The 16,933-nt window shown below is 39.6% G+C and overlaps 1 long non-coding RNA gene across 1 annotated transcript in view; it reads left to right on the top strand.

The window, feature by feature from the left end:
• LOC134529691 (uncharacterized) overlaps positions 1-16,395 on the top strand; it is a 58,401-nt gene extending 42,006 nt beyond the window's left edge. Inside the window, exons 3-4 of the long non-coding RNA XR_010074667.1 lie at positions 14,300-14,823; positions 15,111-16,395. This is a non-coding gene — a long non-coding RNA (uncharacterized LOC134529691). The remainder of the gene's footprint in view (positions 1-14,299; positions 14,824-15,110) is intronic.
• The last annotated feature ends 538 nt before the right edge of the window (positions 16,396-16,933 follow it).

Consider the following 16,933-nt stretch of genomic DNA (forward strand, 5'->3'; position numbering starts at 1 on the left):
GACCTGAGGCCGGGGAGGGGGGGAGCTGTCGCCTTTAGTAGGCCCAATAGCCAAGGCTAAGGGCGACTAAACACACACACCCACCAATACACACATCCAACCACACCCACCAACACACACCCCCACCCAACACCACACCTCCCCACACACACATACATATATCCTATTACACCATTGATATGTTTGCCACTATAATTCAACATAAATCATTAAAACCAGTTTGCAGTATAATACAGTTTTAAGGAATTATAACATAGTTCTTTGGTTCATTATTCTTTGCCACAGGAAATGGACAAAATATGACCTGTTTCCAAAATGCTACACACGCAAGGTTTTTTTTAAATGAAACTTCTTTGGGTGTGAAAGGGACAGAGAATAGTTACTTGGCCAAATAGATGTAAAGAGAATGCTCTATACATTACTGGCCTCTTTTCGTTCGAGTGTTGGTGCAAGGATTCATCTCCCACCCCCCAAAAAATATAACAGTAGAGATAGATGAACAAAAGAATAATACATAGTGTGTTAGTGCATGAGCTTGTTTTAGAAAATAGATTTAGGTATCCCATACAGTCAGCTGTAAATGCTTTGAATTTTATATTTGCCACTAGTACACCCACATTCCTCCTTGTTCAACCAGCAGTGTAGAGAGCACTGTTGAGACAGTCCCTGCATATATAATGCTAACTGTTATGAATTTCATATTTCTTTCAGAGATTTGGCATGTTCCAAATTGCAGAATAGTTTTAAGAAACAGTAACATGCACAGTTTTTTCTTTATGGTATAAGTGTTTCAACAGTGAGTAATATTTATTTAGAAAATTGTCTTTTTTCTCTATATTGCTCTTGCTCTTGCTCTCTCTCTCTCTCTCTCTCTCTCTCTCTCTCTCTCTCTCTCTCTCTCTCTCTCTCTCTCTCTCTCTCTCCCCCCTCTCCATTTTTCCCTTACACATACTTACGAGTCAAGGTTTTAATAGCCAGAAAGTTTCACTTGTAATGAGTTTATGAAGACATCAATCCCCACACCCCTCATCAAAAAAAAAATTATTTAACAAAAAATCTAAATTTATACATAATAAACAATGGTTAGAAGGGTGAACTTCATAAAAATTAATACTTCACAAACATAACTGCAAGTAATGGAGTTGTACTTTCTTTGAACATGATATTATTTTAGAAGTAAAAATATTTACATGAAACACAGCATGAAAACATTTTTAGAGCACATTTGTGAATGAATCTAAGTTTCTAAGCTCACATACTATTTGTATTTAAAAAGTTTTTTTTCCTTTGATGAATCTTCCAATGTATGCCCTCCAGTCAGATCAGTGTAGCTGACTGACATCACTCTCAGCTGCACAGTAGTGGTTTTTTTTTTTTTTACAATGAAAGGATCAGCCCACCTTTTATTTTTCAATCCTGCCAAGGCTACATATTTTAAGTAACACATATCTTAGAAATTGTATTGTTCATCCCATGAATGTGTGAACTGTTCTATCAGATTCATGTGATGCATTAAGCTGTCATTCCACACAACTTAATTAATTTAATTAAATAAAGTATTATGTTTACTAAAGAACTAGGGCAGTCAACCAATTGTTTATTTATTTATTAGCCCATTCAGTGGCGTAGCCAGGATTTGTGTATGGGGGTGTCAAGAAGCATTCCCCCCCCCCCCCCCCCCCCCCCCCCGTATTAAAGCCGGTGACTGTAAGAGTGTATTATCGCAGTTACAATCTGCAGTCGCACCCGGGCCGTGCCGAGCCGAGCTGGGCGCCGGGAAGGGATCAGCTTTCCAGTGTTGTCAACTCTACTGGCCAGCCGCGGGTGACGTCAGCGAGCCCTGACCTTGAAGGACCGCACGTCCCTTGCCAAGAATGAATACCCGGCTTCCTGCAGCGATTGTGGTGACCGTGTCTTAGCCTATGGCCTACCACAGTTAAAATCGACAAATTTATTTGGTAATTTTGTTTTATCACGCTCTACGGGCGCCGGTGACTGTAGGAGTGTCTTATCGCTAGGGTTGCCATATTTTTTCACGGACCAACCGGGACAGTTCTGTCTTTTTTACTTTAGGTTTTAGGGATGTCGGTTTCGGGGGGGGGGGGGGGGGGGGTTATGAAAACAGTAATGTAAAAAACACTTAAAATATAGAATAGATAATCTTTGTTATTTTATTCATAATGGTACACAAACATGATATTTTTACAAAACAAAACAGTTTTCTACTTGTTGTACCACTCGTATTTTTCACTTGGCGATTACCGCGAGATTCCGTTAGTGCTCGGTACAAGTTGGGCAGTTTCGTAAGTGGTAGGTATATTTTGGCGCTGCTAGAGTGGGGAAACATATTGACAATGACAATCACGCGGGGGCGGGATGCGTATTGGTTGATTCAAGGTTACGTCGACTGCAGGCTTCGCCTCCAACGGACTTCTCTGCTGCCGACTTCTGTAAATTTGTATTACTGTGTTACTTACCAAAATGTTACTGATCACACAAGAGCAGATTAATCATTCTCTGATCTAATAATTTTGCTCAATTATTTCCAAGAAACTGTGCCCTGAATCTAAACCGGGACAATTTCAACAACCGGGCGGGACACCGGGACAACCCAGTATATCCGGGACTGTCCCGGCGAAACCGGGACGTATGGCAAGTCTACTTATCGCAGTTACAATCTGCAGTCGCACCCTTGCCGTGCCGTGCCGTGCCGTGCCGAGCCGAGCCGTGCCGAGCGCCGGGAAGGGATCAGCTTTCCAGTGTTGTCAACTCTACTGGCCAGCCGCGGGTGACGTCAGCGAGCCCTGACCTTGAAGGACCGCACGTCCCTTGCCAAGAATGAATACCCGGCTTCCTGCAGCGATTGTGGCGACCGTATCTAAGCCGATGGCCTACCACAGTTAAAATCGACAAATCTGTTTTTATCACGTATACCCATAAACATATATACGTACATAGAACTGATAATGCATTTTGTGTTCAAATGTTTTGTATGCAGTTAGTTTACATGAAATTGGAAATCTAAAAACTACCATATAGAAAGCAACGATTTACGTAATGGATTTTTTAATAAACACTTATACAAACATAGTGTTCAATCAAAATTTATATTCTAAACAAATGATGTCACTTAGATGTCACTCTCGTGCGACGTGGGTCGTGTATTCTATTCCAAACCTCGTTTTGACTCAATGTTTCAGCACCAGCACCATTGGCGTAGCTGTGTTCATAAAGTTGGGGGGGACAAATAATGATTTTGATGTTATGTAAACCCATTCCCCTCTTAATAAGACGGGGGGGTCCGGGGGTCCTCCACCGGAAAATTTTGATTTTAAAAGTGCAAAATAGCAGTTTTCAAGCAGTTTTTGTATCTAACCATTGGATACATCGATGTTAAAATTATTATTGTTTCCTTAAGGTAAAATATGATGAGTGAAGAAATTACAAATAAAGTTGGGCAGAATAATATTACGAAATAAAAATATCACGGTCTAGAAAGTTGGGGGGGGGACAGTCCCCTCCACCCAAAAAGTTCAGGGGGACACGTCCCCCCTGTCCCCCCCCCCCCCCACCGGTTCCTACGCCCCTGAACAGCACCACTGTTATGTAAAATCAAATCAAAACACGTGATTACGTGATTTTCAAGTGATATCGCAAACGGTTCTCTTTGAGATTGTACGTGATCTAAATTGCATTCGTAACAGTTCACTTACTACATAAGAAATGGTGCATGGCTCGAACGTTGTATGTCACATTTAGTAAGAAATGCGTAATAATTTTTAATGATAAAGTATCTTAACATTAAAATACTCTGTGGAAGGGAACACACAGTTGATTATCATATACGGTGTTCAAAACCGATCTAAAAAATAAGTATATCTTTGAATAAAAAAACCCATCAAGAAACGCACTGTTCATCAACAACTTGTTTGGAATCCCAGTTTTGCTGTGGAATTTCCGTACATTTGTATATTTTTTAATACAGACCTTTTTAGTGACTACTTACTTTGCCTATTGCTACAAAGTTTTGTAGTTATATTACACTTTTTTTTAAATAGCCAAACATATTTAAATGCAAATATGAGTTATTTAAATTAGGCCATTATACATTCTCATAATATACATATGTCAACTGAAATTTTGGTATTGAATCCCTAATATTGATAATACAGTCTATTGAAGTCTTCAAAGAGAGTTTTAATTTTTGTATACTGTATATTTAGCCAGATGATTTTGTTCAGAAATCACTGACATCTCAATTGAAAATTTATTACAACTGACGATCACGAACAGCAAGACTCTTCCTCAATTAAATATTAATGTAACAAGGAATTTGTAAAACTGTTTGTCCACTGCTGCACATAAAGCAATGGGAGATATTTATTTTCATTTAGGTATAAATTTTAAACGAACTCCGCGTGTCCTTTGCTCCGGCTAGTACTGGGTAGACACGACACTGGTTGCGAGGTCAGATGAAATAAAACAATTGTATTTTAAATGGCTTCTCATGTAACTTGGTTGCTATGGCTCGGTTTTACATACGTTTGCTGTTCTATCTCAATATCTGGCTTGCTTGTATTTTAATCGACTATACCGTGCCCTTAGAAGATACAATTTCCTGGGACAGGCGTTTACGCTTCAGGCTCCAGAACGCTTAAATATCAACCTAAGCCGGGACCCTTTTAGGTCGCGTTAATCTGCCTTCGAGGCTGGATCAAAACTGCCGTTTTTCTCTCTTCGCGCATTGTCCCTCGAGGATGCCTCGCTCAGGCTGTTTGCTTAGTCAGACAACACTGCGACACAAACTGTGTCGTCATCACAGCTATTGCGGGCCTCGTGGTCCGTGTGCCAGAGCCGAGCATCGAACCAAGGGCCCGCGAACAGCTCCCGGCCGCGGAATGCCGCCCACTGCCTCTTGTTGCGAAATAGAGGTTATGTGTGGATGTCTGTGGAAAGGATGATACTGGGTTACTTCTAAGGTGTTGTTAAAATTTGTTTCTTTGGCGGGATCGCGGGAGGGACTCGAACCCACGTGCTGCTGGGGCCAGTGCGATGAGTAAAGAAGTGGGAGGAACTAAATTAGTGAGATTTGTAAAAACGGGTTTGAATCCCAGTGTGAGCTGTTTCAGTCGTACTGCCTGCTCTGTGTTCGGCCAGGGATAGATGACCCACTGAGCAGGAATACGGTCCCCGGGAGCTCCCCCCGCAAGGCTCCAGGAGACTGCTGGCCATGTGTTGGCACGGCCAGTGCTCTGGTGCACAGCCACTGCACTCGTGGTGGTCAGTGCCAGAGTCGCGTGACCCCAGCTGTTCCTGTCTCGCCCCCGTGAGAACTCGCGGCTGTCGCACTGTTGAGCGCCGAGCCTGCCTGCACGCACTTGGAGGCGCTCCTCAGGTTTGCCTTCGTCGACCTGCTGTGGACCCCGGGCAGCGCGGAGAACCCCGGAGCTCTCGCGGTCCACCAACCAGCGCTCCTCGACTATCCTAGGCCCCGCCCCCGCAGCCAAACTACGTGTTTTTGTGGTCAGAGTTTGAATTTTTGTATAATTTACATTGGTGCGCTATAACATAATTTTATCTGATTCGATTAAAATGTTGTCAATTATTTAGAAACAGTTTTAAAATTAATATTCCTTTGACCTTGAATACTGTTTCCCTATTGGCCAGAACCAAAGAAAGAGACGGTCAGTCAACCCTTCTGACCGTTAGGCGGGGTGGCTCCACTGTCTCCGAGCGCAGGCCAGCAGGAAATCCCTCGACAAAGGAGTTCCGTTAGGCCACGCATAGTGCATAGTTTGAATTGTTACATTTAACATCTTAAAAATTATTTTATTAGTCAATTGATATACGAGGGTTATTATTTTTCAACCTCCGATCGGCTGTAATAAAAAAACGGGAATGAATTGGGAAATTATTTTAATGTCAAAAGAAACGTACATCTTTACTCTATTTTTCCACATAATCACCGTGCAAATTGAGGCATTTGTCGTACCGATGCACCAGCTTTCCAATACCCTCTGCATAAAATGATGCCTCCTGCCTATTCAGCCACGTTTAACAGTGCCCTGCAGTGTGATAACAGTTTGATTTCTCCATGGCATGCCCATTAATCGATACCCTAATCGCTCGTAGTGTTTACCCCCTTCCACCAACCATGTGGACGCCCGACCGCATAGTGCTGCTGTAACACAACTCCTTGCAAGATTTCGATGGGAAGTGTTTGATTACCCTCCTTACAGTCCGGATTTGGCACCGAGTGACTATCACCTTTTCCCCACGTTGAAAAAGTGGCTTGGAGGACGACGCTTCAACACCAATGATGAACTGCAGAGCACTGTTAAAACGTGGCTGAATAGGCAGGAGGCATCATTTTATGCAGAGGGTATTGGAAAGCTGGTGCATCGGTACGACAAATGCCTCAATCTGCACTGTGATTATGTGGAAAAATAGAGTAAAGATGTACGTTTCTTTTGACATTAAAATAATTTCCCAATTCATTCCCTTTTTTATTACAGCCGATCGGAGGTTGAAAAAAAAAATAACCCTCGTATTATAAAATTATAACAAAACATAAAATAAAGTTAAGGAAATGGGCGTATTACAAAATATGTTTCCAACAAAATAAAAAAATGTAAGTGAAAAATAAAAGGTTCCTGAATTCCATTTGGGACATTATTTGTATTGCCAACAAAAAAACTAAATAATTACAAAAGCAATAAACTATATAACGAATTGTTGATTGCTAAGAAGTTAAAATTCAATACAATGTACACAAAACAACCCGAATATCAACACAAATAATTCGAAGGAAAAAAATTATTTCAAAGAAGCGACAATTTGAAGTATCCGAATTAACCCCGGTAACGTAAATATTTTGTATTAGCTAACAATTAAAATAATAATAACAAAAAACATTAACTCACAACAAAATGGCAGATGACTAAATTGTTAAAATTCAATACCTGTAAACAACTAATGCCGACAATAAAAAATACTTATAAACATAATTTTGTTATTTGGCATTTATAATAAATAGTGATTATTTTGAGCTTAAAAATAAGTTTCTATGATAAACGTATTTTGTATTGGCTGCCAATAAACTTGTTATTGCAAGAAAACATATTAACATATAGAATGACTTGGCAGATGCTTATAGAACATTTTGCTACACTGTTCACGTAATGAATAAAATTTCGTTTGTTTGGCCTAAATATATAAATCATAGCAGATCAGAAATATTGTTTACATGCAAAGGCAAGCATTTTAACTACAGTGAAGCAATGTTACGTGGATGAGTCATTTTTCAGGTGATAATAATAGATTTGCATTAAAATTTGTCAAACTTCAGAATTTTTAGTGTGTTTATATTCACAAATTGAAAAATAACTGTATTAAGTAATTTTTTTATAATTAGCTCCAAAATAACATTTTTAACGATTTTGATCAGTAAAAATAAGTAGAATTTAAATTGATTACTGAACTTAAACTTTTTAACGTTTAAATGCAATGATACTAGCTACTTCATGATATTGTTTTAATTGAGTTTAGAATTTTTTTAAAGATTACTATTTTCAGCCTTTAAAAAATTCTTTAATTTTTGAGGATTTTGACAACTAAATGAAATAAATTATCTGGTTATGAAAGAAATTAAAACCATACATACCCATTGAAGTAACCAGTAGCATTACCTTTATGTATAAAAAGTTTCAGTTCAGTGATACGTTTCATTCTTATTTGCACTACCCGAAATCTTAAACCATGTTACTTTGGCAGTTGACTATGTAAACATTATGCAATATATTTACTTTTCAGTTTGTGAAAGTTAAGCCATTAAAAATCTACACGCTTAAAAGTTTTGTTAACGTTACTTTAAAAGTATGACTTGAAATGGGATGCACCCTCTTAATACTTATATTTGTTGGAAAATAAATATCTTTGTTTGGCATCGTACCGTTTCCTTATTTTGAATTGTCTTTCTTTTCACGATTTCGCGTTTGTGCTACGATTTTAAACCGCGAACCTGTAAACCGCGTGTAATACGTGGGTCAGCGGGACTAGGCTGGAATGTGGGGGCAACAAGCTGGGCTCGTACAGCTGGCCGGCAACGTGGCAACAGCGCGGCAACAGCGCGCCCGAGCAGACCGGGCCGTGTCGAGCCGCGCTGGCTGCAGACGCGATAGTACCAGACTTGTGTCTCGGGAGCACAAAAGAGGTGCAAGCGCTAGCGCAAAGAGTATTAATGTGGCAGATACTCCACTACGATTGTGGTGCCGCACTGGCAAAAGAATATTGTGCGGCAGACATGCCTCTCTTACATTTCAGTCTCTTGTTTTCGCCTGTTGTTACCGCGCGCGAAAGAAAGTTAGAGTGGTAAAAAAATACGTTTTAAGAAGTATGTTATTCTTTTGTGCTCCTGTGTTTGTGCTTTTTACGATCTTGCCCTGCAAAAAAGGCTACCTCGGAAATAAATGCATTTTTAATTTTTTTGTTTGTTTTCAGTTTTATCTAACTTCTGTTCAGTTAGATCATCCTAAATTTTATTTTAAGCGGTTTTAATTTTTATTTTAGACTTTTCTAGCCTACCGGTTTATTTTTTTGTGTGATTAATAAAAACTTATTGTTTGGCTAGTCACAACACGGATGTTAATTTTCTAGAGTTATGCATCATTTTTAATTAAGGAATCAAAAGCATGTAAAATAATATGTTAGTTGATCTATATTTGAAACAATGACTATCACAATTTCAGAGAGTGTTTCTGTTTTAATTAGACAGTGGTACAAAACTTTATAATAAAGTTAGGAGCGAGTTCTGATATAAATATACCACTATAAACATGGACGAGTACAGCTGTAATTTGTGTAGCAAAACTTTTAAGTTTTATCGAAGCCTAAAAAGCCACACACGAACAAAACACGACAATTTTAAAGTAACTTGTGATGTTTGCAGCGCAGAAACTACAACAAAGTCTGCGCTAGTGAGACACATGAACACTCAACACCGATCGACACAAAACAATGGTGGCATTCGTGGTTCAGTGTTCTCTCTGTGGGGAAAATAAATCAAAAACTATGGATATTTTACAACATTACGTCGCCGAGCATGACATTGCAATTAGTAATGAAGAAATCGAATTTCCCAATGAAAATGAATTTCGCAAGTGGAAGAAAGGAATTGAAAACGAACAATTGTGTGAATATGTTTGTAAGAACAAATATAATAGAAAAATAAGTGAAGAAACCAGAGTGATATACAGGTGTCACTGCGATGGCTTTTTCAAAACACGAAGCAAAGCAATGCGGCACTGTAAAATATTAGGAACAAATAAAATAAATGGGCACTGTCCTGCGAAAATGGATCTAACTTATAACACATCAGGAAGTGTGAAAGTTTCATTCTGCAAGGCTCATGTAGGTCATCAGGGAGAACTGGGTCATTTAAGACTGTCTAGAGGGGAGAGGGATGATATTGCTGCTAAAGTCGCACTGAAAATCCCATTTGATGACATTCTGGATTCTATTCATGTTTCAGTCTGTAATGAGGCGCAACGCGCTGAACTTCTTACGCGGAAAGACCTGCACAATATAGCACGTGATTATAATTTAAATGCTGAAGCTATAAGACACAGTAATGATTGTGTAAGTGTGGAATCCTGGATCAGTGAAATGCAAGAAACAGGTGGTGTTATACAGTTCTACAAACCTCAGTCTGTAACACTGAAAACACATCCTCAATTTCAATCTGAAGATTTTATACTCATTATTATGAATGATGCACAGAAAGACATCCTGAAAAACTTTGGCACCAACTGCATATGTATGGATGGGACACGACCTAAATCCTTATGAATTTTAACTTACTACTTTGCTTGTGTTGGACAATCTTTGTGAGGACTTTCCCTGTGCTTTGATGTTTTCGAGTAGGGTAGATGTTCATGTGATATAAATATTTGTTACTACAATTCGAGAGTCTTTAGGACAATCAATTCATTGCAAAGTGTTCATGTCAGATATAGCGCCTACATTTTACAATGCGTGGATAAAAATAATGCCTACCCCAAATTTTCACTTATTTTGTACATGGCATGTGGACAGAGCGTGGAGGAAAAATCTGTCAAAGATTAAAGGACATGAAAAAGCAGACAGAAGCCTAAAATATTCTGAGAACGCTAATGGAAGAGAGGGATGAAAGAGCATTTTTAAAAATGCTGCAAGAAGCAATAAAACAACTGAAGGAAGACCCAGATATGGAAAATTTTGGAGTGTACTTTGAACATGAGTATAAGTCACGTGTTGAAAGCTGGGCCTACTACTATCACCTTCACGCCGGTTTAAACACGAACATGCACATAGAAAGAATGCATGGGATCATCAAGCACATGTATTTGAAGGGGAAGAAACCGAAGAGGCTTGACATTGCAATCCACACCATAATGCGCTTCGTAAGAGACAAACTTTTTGAAAGATTAATTACTATATACAAAGGAAAAGTTACGTCAAAGCTCTCAGTAATTCGGCAAAGACACTGCACTTCCCTCGGATAATGTTATATGCGAACAGGGAGTATGGAAGGTACCATCCCAAAACAGCAGCAAAATCTATGATGTGATGCTGGTGGAACTAAACTGTCATTGTGACCTCAAATGCATTGAATGTAACACATGCATTCATTCATTTTGTTGCTCTTGTCCTGATTCAAGTATAAAATTCAATATGAGCAAGCACATCCACCTGGCTATTAAAGTAAAATCCAATATGATGACAGCAGTAGAAGAAACGCTTAATGATGCAACTGATAACCATCTCAATGACCTTGTAATTGTAGAACCTCAACGAATGGATAATCAGGATGTTATAATCAGAGAATTGAAAAAATCAACCGAGAAGCATCTAAATAAAGAGGAGAGAAGAGCTCAAATGCTAAAAAAATTTATGCACATTCTAGAAAAAGTAGAATCTGATGAGGATTTTGAAATAATAGACAATCAGCTTAATCCGATACTACCAACAATTCAGGCTCGTAAAATGAAGTCAACATTACGACACCAGTCAGCTCCAGCATCAAAAACAGCAAAATTAGAACCTCAAAGGAAGCTATTTTCTATCAAAAAATCTCGCAAGAAAATATCATCAACAATAACAAAGCCAAGTTCTAGTGAACAACGAAATATTGCTATAAATTTGCTACTTAAGTAGACAAGCACCTAATAATGTACAAGCTTTTTTTTTTAGTTTGTTGATAATAGTTACATCTAGAAGAAATAGACAAGTAATATGCAATGAAAAAGAATTTTATATTCGTTTATTTAAATAATATTTATATCTAGAAAATGTATTCAAGAAATAATGAACAAGGATTATTTGTTTGTGTAACTGGCAAAAGTTACATCAAGAAGAGGTTTTTCCAATGTGTGCACACAATTCATGAGAATAATTATTGGTAAGTATGATGATAAAGATTAAAAACTGAATTGAATTTGATTTATAGCGATGGTGATTTATCCTGATAGTTTATCAAACCTAAATAGTTTTCAAAAATGCAACTTATCAATCTAATGGCTGAAATAAATATTTTTATCACTCATAACTATCTGTAGTCGAATACTGAACATAATGTATCATAACAACTTAATTCTCGTTGGTTCATCAAAGTGCGAAACGATTTTCTTTTCAAAAATAAAGAAATTATGTCGACATAAATTAAATATACGCAAGGCCAACAGTAATTTTTTCCCAGGATAATCACTCTCTCTATAAATGCGCATTATTGAAGATATTGTTGTGTGTTCAAAAAACCTAGTTCTAAAATTAATTTGTAATTGCCATCAACAAATTTTCAAAAGCCTCTTCTGCAAATATTATCACGTCTGTTTGTCTAAGCTATATTTTTATAGGGTAAAGTTAGAGTTTAATTGTTAACTCTATTCGTTCGTCGTTCGAAAGCAAGGGTTTGAAAGTCTTGCGCCACGTGCACTACGCGAACTTGTTAGAAAGAGAGCGAGAGAGTGGTAGAGGGAGAGGGAGAAAGCTGATCCCGACAGTTGCCGAGTTTAGACGAAATCGCACGAAAAATGCACCACTTTTGTGCTCCCAAGACAGAAGTTAACAACAGGCACTGTGGCACCTAGGGTGTTGCGGGCTGCTTCCGATATAGACTCAGAATGCCAGGCGCACTGCATGGATACAACAAACATGCTGCAATTTTATTACAATCCGACATTGTGAGACACAAATAAAATGAAATCCGGACGCACTTTGTGCATATTCACATTTTGACATAGATTTAACCACAGAGTTTTTAAAGTCTGATTAAAATTTGGTACACGAGATGCTCTGTGTAGGATGAATAAATGTCATAAAGAAAAACAGAAAAAAAAATGCTAGCAGCCCCCCTTAAGGCTTTTACACCGAAGACAGATTCAACAGGGAGCACAAGGACATGTGCACCCTTCCACCAAAAAATAAACTATTCAAAGGATAAAAAGAGTTAAGGTAAATTTTGGAATATTTTTATAATACTTACCAAAGATGGATGTATAACTTGACGTCAACCGGGCCTGCGCCCCAGAAGCCTGTACAGCCCCCCCCCCCCCCCCCCCCTCCCGCCGCACTTCACGAACTGGCAGTCGCACCGAAACAAGTACGCAGTCGTGTGTTCAAATAGCGCCCCACGAACTGCATCAAGAGGGCGCTGTAGCGGCAGTGTGACGTTCCCCTAAATTCATAATAATTATATTTTAAATCCTTTTATTTTTTCCCCGTTTATTTGTGTCGCCACTGACGGGCGGGAGGGCTTTTATTTTGTTTAGTATGTAATTTTGATTGTGTAATATAAAGACGTTGCCGAGCAGACCCGAATGTGAAGTCCGCATTTATTTAAATATAATAAATTAATAACTGTGTGTTTAATAATAGTAGAGCCGTGGGAGAGAGTGCCCTAATTTTAGAAGTGTTTTTGTATTTCCTTATGTAAGATTGCAAGGCACTAATTGGAAGGGCATAACGGTAATCTGGCAAGGCGGGAAGGCGCCTTGTTCCGAGGGGACCCTACGCTCTCAGTAGTTCCGTTCTATCTTAATTAATTACAAATCTCTTTCACACTATCCCAGGGACTTGCCTTGGTCGAGGGACTGTTTGTTTAAATCATTTTAAACTCTTAACGAGACTCTTTTAAACACTTCTTACGTAATTGCTTGTGCGGCCACTTGCGTGGGCCTTACTCCCGTAAACCGATTAAGTGCCTTGGGTCTTGGAACCGTATCCTCGTGAAGCTGTGTATGGGAGCACGTGTACGCATTAAACACCTTAAGTATAACTGTATTGACGTGATAACGTCTTATAAATCGATGAACGCCGGCTGCACGCATGAAAAATTGTCACGTACCGCCTGAGCCGAGGGTGCAAGAACCGGCCAACCACCGTGCGAGAAAATCTTCTACAATATCAAACAGGTTAAGGCGGGCTTTATAACTAATTGTTCGTGATTATATTTTAACAAATTATTTAAATTAAATTTGAAAAACTGTAAATAATATTTGAAAATTAAAAAGAATTCAATTTTTCATCAATGTTTTCTTATGACATCACGTAAAATTATCATCCGTAAACCGACTTTACCGACAAACCCCCCCCCCCCCCCTTTTATTTTCACCGACCACTTGGCGACCTATACCTCATGAGCAGGCGTGTGAGCCTTGAGCGCCCACTGTTTATTAATGTAGCATAAGCGTGCCCGACGCTGAGAGCGGGCCAGGTCTGAGCATATTACGGGAGGTAACCGAGGGTCCAGTCTTGCCTCACACGGGCGACGTCACGCCCTGAGACGGATCTCAGCCGGGTCCACGTGTCCTTCCACGTGGTGGCGCCCACTATCTATCAGCACCGCAACGACCCTCACGAAACCCGAACCGCGACAAACTATTAATAACTTTTTCTGGAGCTAATACCCAGACTAACTTATTAGTATTAATTACCTGTCGTTCCAACAATATTACTGCGGAGGAGGAGGTATTCAGAATTCCGGTGCCTCACCCGGAAGTCAATCCTCTTGACATTGCAAGACACTGCCTCCCCTAGCTTTGAAAAGAATTTATGAGAAATAAATATTATACTTTATCATTCAGAGGAATCAACTGATTATATGGGTTCAAGGTTATAGTAAACTAGTTTTTAAACTTGTTTTATTATTACTAATATTATTGGTAATAGGTTTTATGCTTGGATGTTTTATTTAGGAAAAGCCTTTTTAACTGGTTCTCATTTTTCTTACGAAGTTATTATGTGTGTAAATGTATTTTTTCAGTATGTCGTCGTCCCGCCGAAGGCCGTACAGCCCGGCCTCCACCCGCCAGTACTGAACCCCGCTAACGGAACGCACCCCTAGCCCACCCCCACGCACGGAGATGTGGAGAGGGTCGGAAGAGAGTTCTCCTCTACCCTTCGCCGCGAAAACCCGCGCTTCACGAGAGCTCCGGCCACGCCGTCGTTAGCCGTAAAGGCACCCGCAGATGGGACGGAGTGAGCGTACGAGTAAGTGAACGTGCAAATAGTGAATGTGCAATTAGTGAGCGTGCGAGTAGTGAACAGTGACTCCAGTGAACCAGTGCTTCGTGAGTATTGTTCTCTGCCGACATAAGCAGGGCCACCCATTCACCGCTAGTTGTGGACCGTACATGTGCACCACCGCCGACCCTAGTGGGACACGCGGGGGGCGAAGCACCCGCGACCCACAGCGATGAGCTAGCCTGGCACCCTACGGGAACCCTAAGCCACCAGTCCACATTAGGATCCACCGGGTCTCGTGCTCGAGACCGCAGGTGACGGCAAGTATGTTACTTTCAATAGTGTTTTAATGCCTATCCAAGTTATTTAGAAGCTTTTATAATAATTTACTATTGTTTGAGTAAAAGAAAGGATGAGAGAGAGGTGCATCTCTCAGAGGCACCATGGTTTTTTCAGACATCTTATCAGCTGCCAAGGCTTTCTGTAGGTATTCTTACGATGGGAAAGTTTGATTTGCAGTTCCCACAGTATTATTATTTGACTAGAAAAAGGCATGAACTACTGGAAGTTTTCTGTAGAAAAATGTGTTGTGATTGGTTGCTTTATAACAGATGTGTCGTGATTGGACGGTGGTCACGTGACTCCCTTCTCCCGGTCTGGCTGGAGGCAGTGGTGTCATCCCGCAGTTTTCTGCTCAACGTCGCCTGAATAAGTCACGTTTGGCAGTGGCTCAAGCCAAAATTACATAATATGTACTAAGGAAAGAACTTTACGGCTGTGGTACAGACTGCACTTTAACCAAACTTGTTTCGGACAATTATTCTGAATTTTCAATGACCACAGTCGTTGGTACTCAGCCCAAGATGGAGCTTAAGAGCCCGTCTACAATAGTCCCAACCTGTGCGTGGTCGGTGTCCTTATCCGAATGTGAGTGACGTCACATTGTCTCACCGAAAACTGCCCTGTTCACAATTGCGATGTCCGATGTCCGAATGTATTGATTTCTAAAGTTGTTACCAGAGCGCAGTAAATGTGCCAAACCAAATGTTTTTGTTTATTGTTTTGATGCTTTATAGTTTGAGATTGAACTTATGAAAGTTATGTAAGTTATAAGTGACTAACATCACCTTCCATTTCCTTTAATAACAAAAACACCACGTTTTCAAACGGTAACCGGAAATTCAAATATTGTGAATGTTCTGTTCTTTTTCTGTGTCCGAAGTACACAGGTTGGGACACAAAGTTCAAATTGACGAATGTCTTCGGCTTGATGTAGGCTTTTGGACATACGCCATTGCTTAGCACATGTATGTCTGTAGAAGAAAACTACAAAAAAACACAAATTGTTTGTTGACCATATTCCTGTTGTGGAGTATTGTGTGGCGTTAAATCCTGACAACAGCATTTTTTTTGCTTAATTTGTGTTTTTTGTCATATGTGTTTTTTTGTAGTTTTCTTCTACAGACATACATGTGCTAAGCAATGGCGTATGTCCAAAAGCCTGCATCAAGTCACACACTCCCAATGCACAAATCTTTCAAAGAGAATGTCTTCGGACCAGGTAGGTTCGGACCTTCGCCCACTTGACGCATGACGTCAGAGGGTCACGTGGACCAATCAGCGACGAGTGTCCTTCGGACACAGTTTAGGACATTGCTATTGTAGACGGGCCTTAATTGATATGTTGCAGCCATCCCAAGGACACTTTTGTCCTTGGCTTGTACCGTCTATGCCAAGTGACTTCGGGAATTATCTGCAAGATGTGAAATGGGGAAGTGAGTATTAAGAACATTTTGTACAACCTCAAAATTACTAAACATTCACATTTTCGAGCAGGAAATTTTCATTTGTGCATGCATGAAAACTGTGAGGACCTGTTGTAAACATCATGTAATGGCGGACTGTGTTTCGTTTTTATTAAAATCTAAAAATTAAATCTACGTAATAGTTCTGCTATTACTTTTTCTTCAGTAATAACTGCATAAACATTTTGGACTTAACCTACAAATTAAAAACTTCAACAAACTCTTTTCGGAGAATATTCTTTTTAAAGTGTTTCATGAATGTTGTCAGTCAGGTAGTCTTTTAGCCTGGCTGATCTGAGTTGTAATACTGTATCTGACCCTGCATTTACCAATATTTTTTATCAGAAATTATGGAAGAATATTTAACTACCAATCTAAAAACATTGATAATGGTACCCTTATAAAAAAAGCACACATTTTAAGATATAATATAAATGAGAGGAGTGAACCCCAGGACAAGGACTCACCCAGGTTGGCCAACTTCTGAACTAAGTATTTGTGAGCATTCCCCAGCCCTTGAAGGTCACTTCAAGTGAAACCCTATAATGAAAACTTGATGGGATGCAAAGGCAATGAAATCTGAGATAACCAAATGGCAGTCCACATAAGCAGTTGACCAGTAGGAGGGT

The sequence above is a fragment of the Bacillus rossius genome, chromosome 2, assembly GCF_032445375.1.
Source record: "Bacillus rossius redtenbacheri isolate Brsri chromosome 2, Brsri_v3, whole genome shotgun sequence".
Classification (NCBI taxonomy): domain Eukaryota; kingdom Metazoa; phylum Arthropoda; class Insecta; order Phasmatodea; family Bacillidae; genus Bacillus; species Bacillus rossius.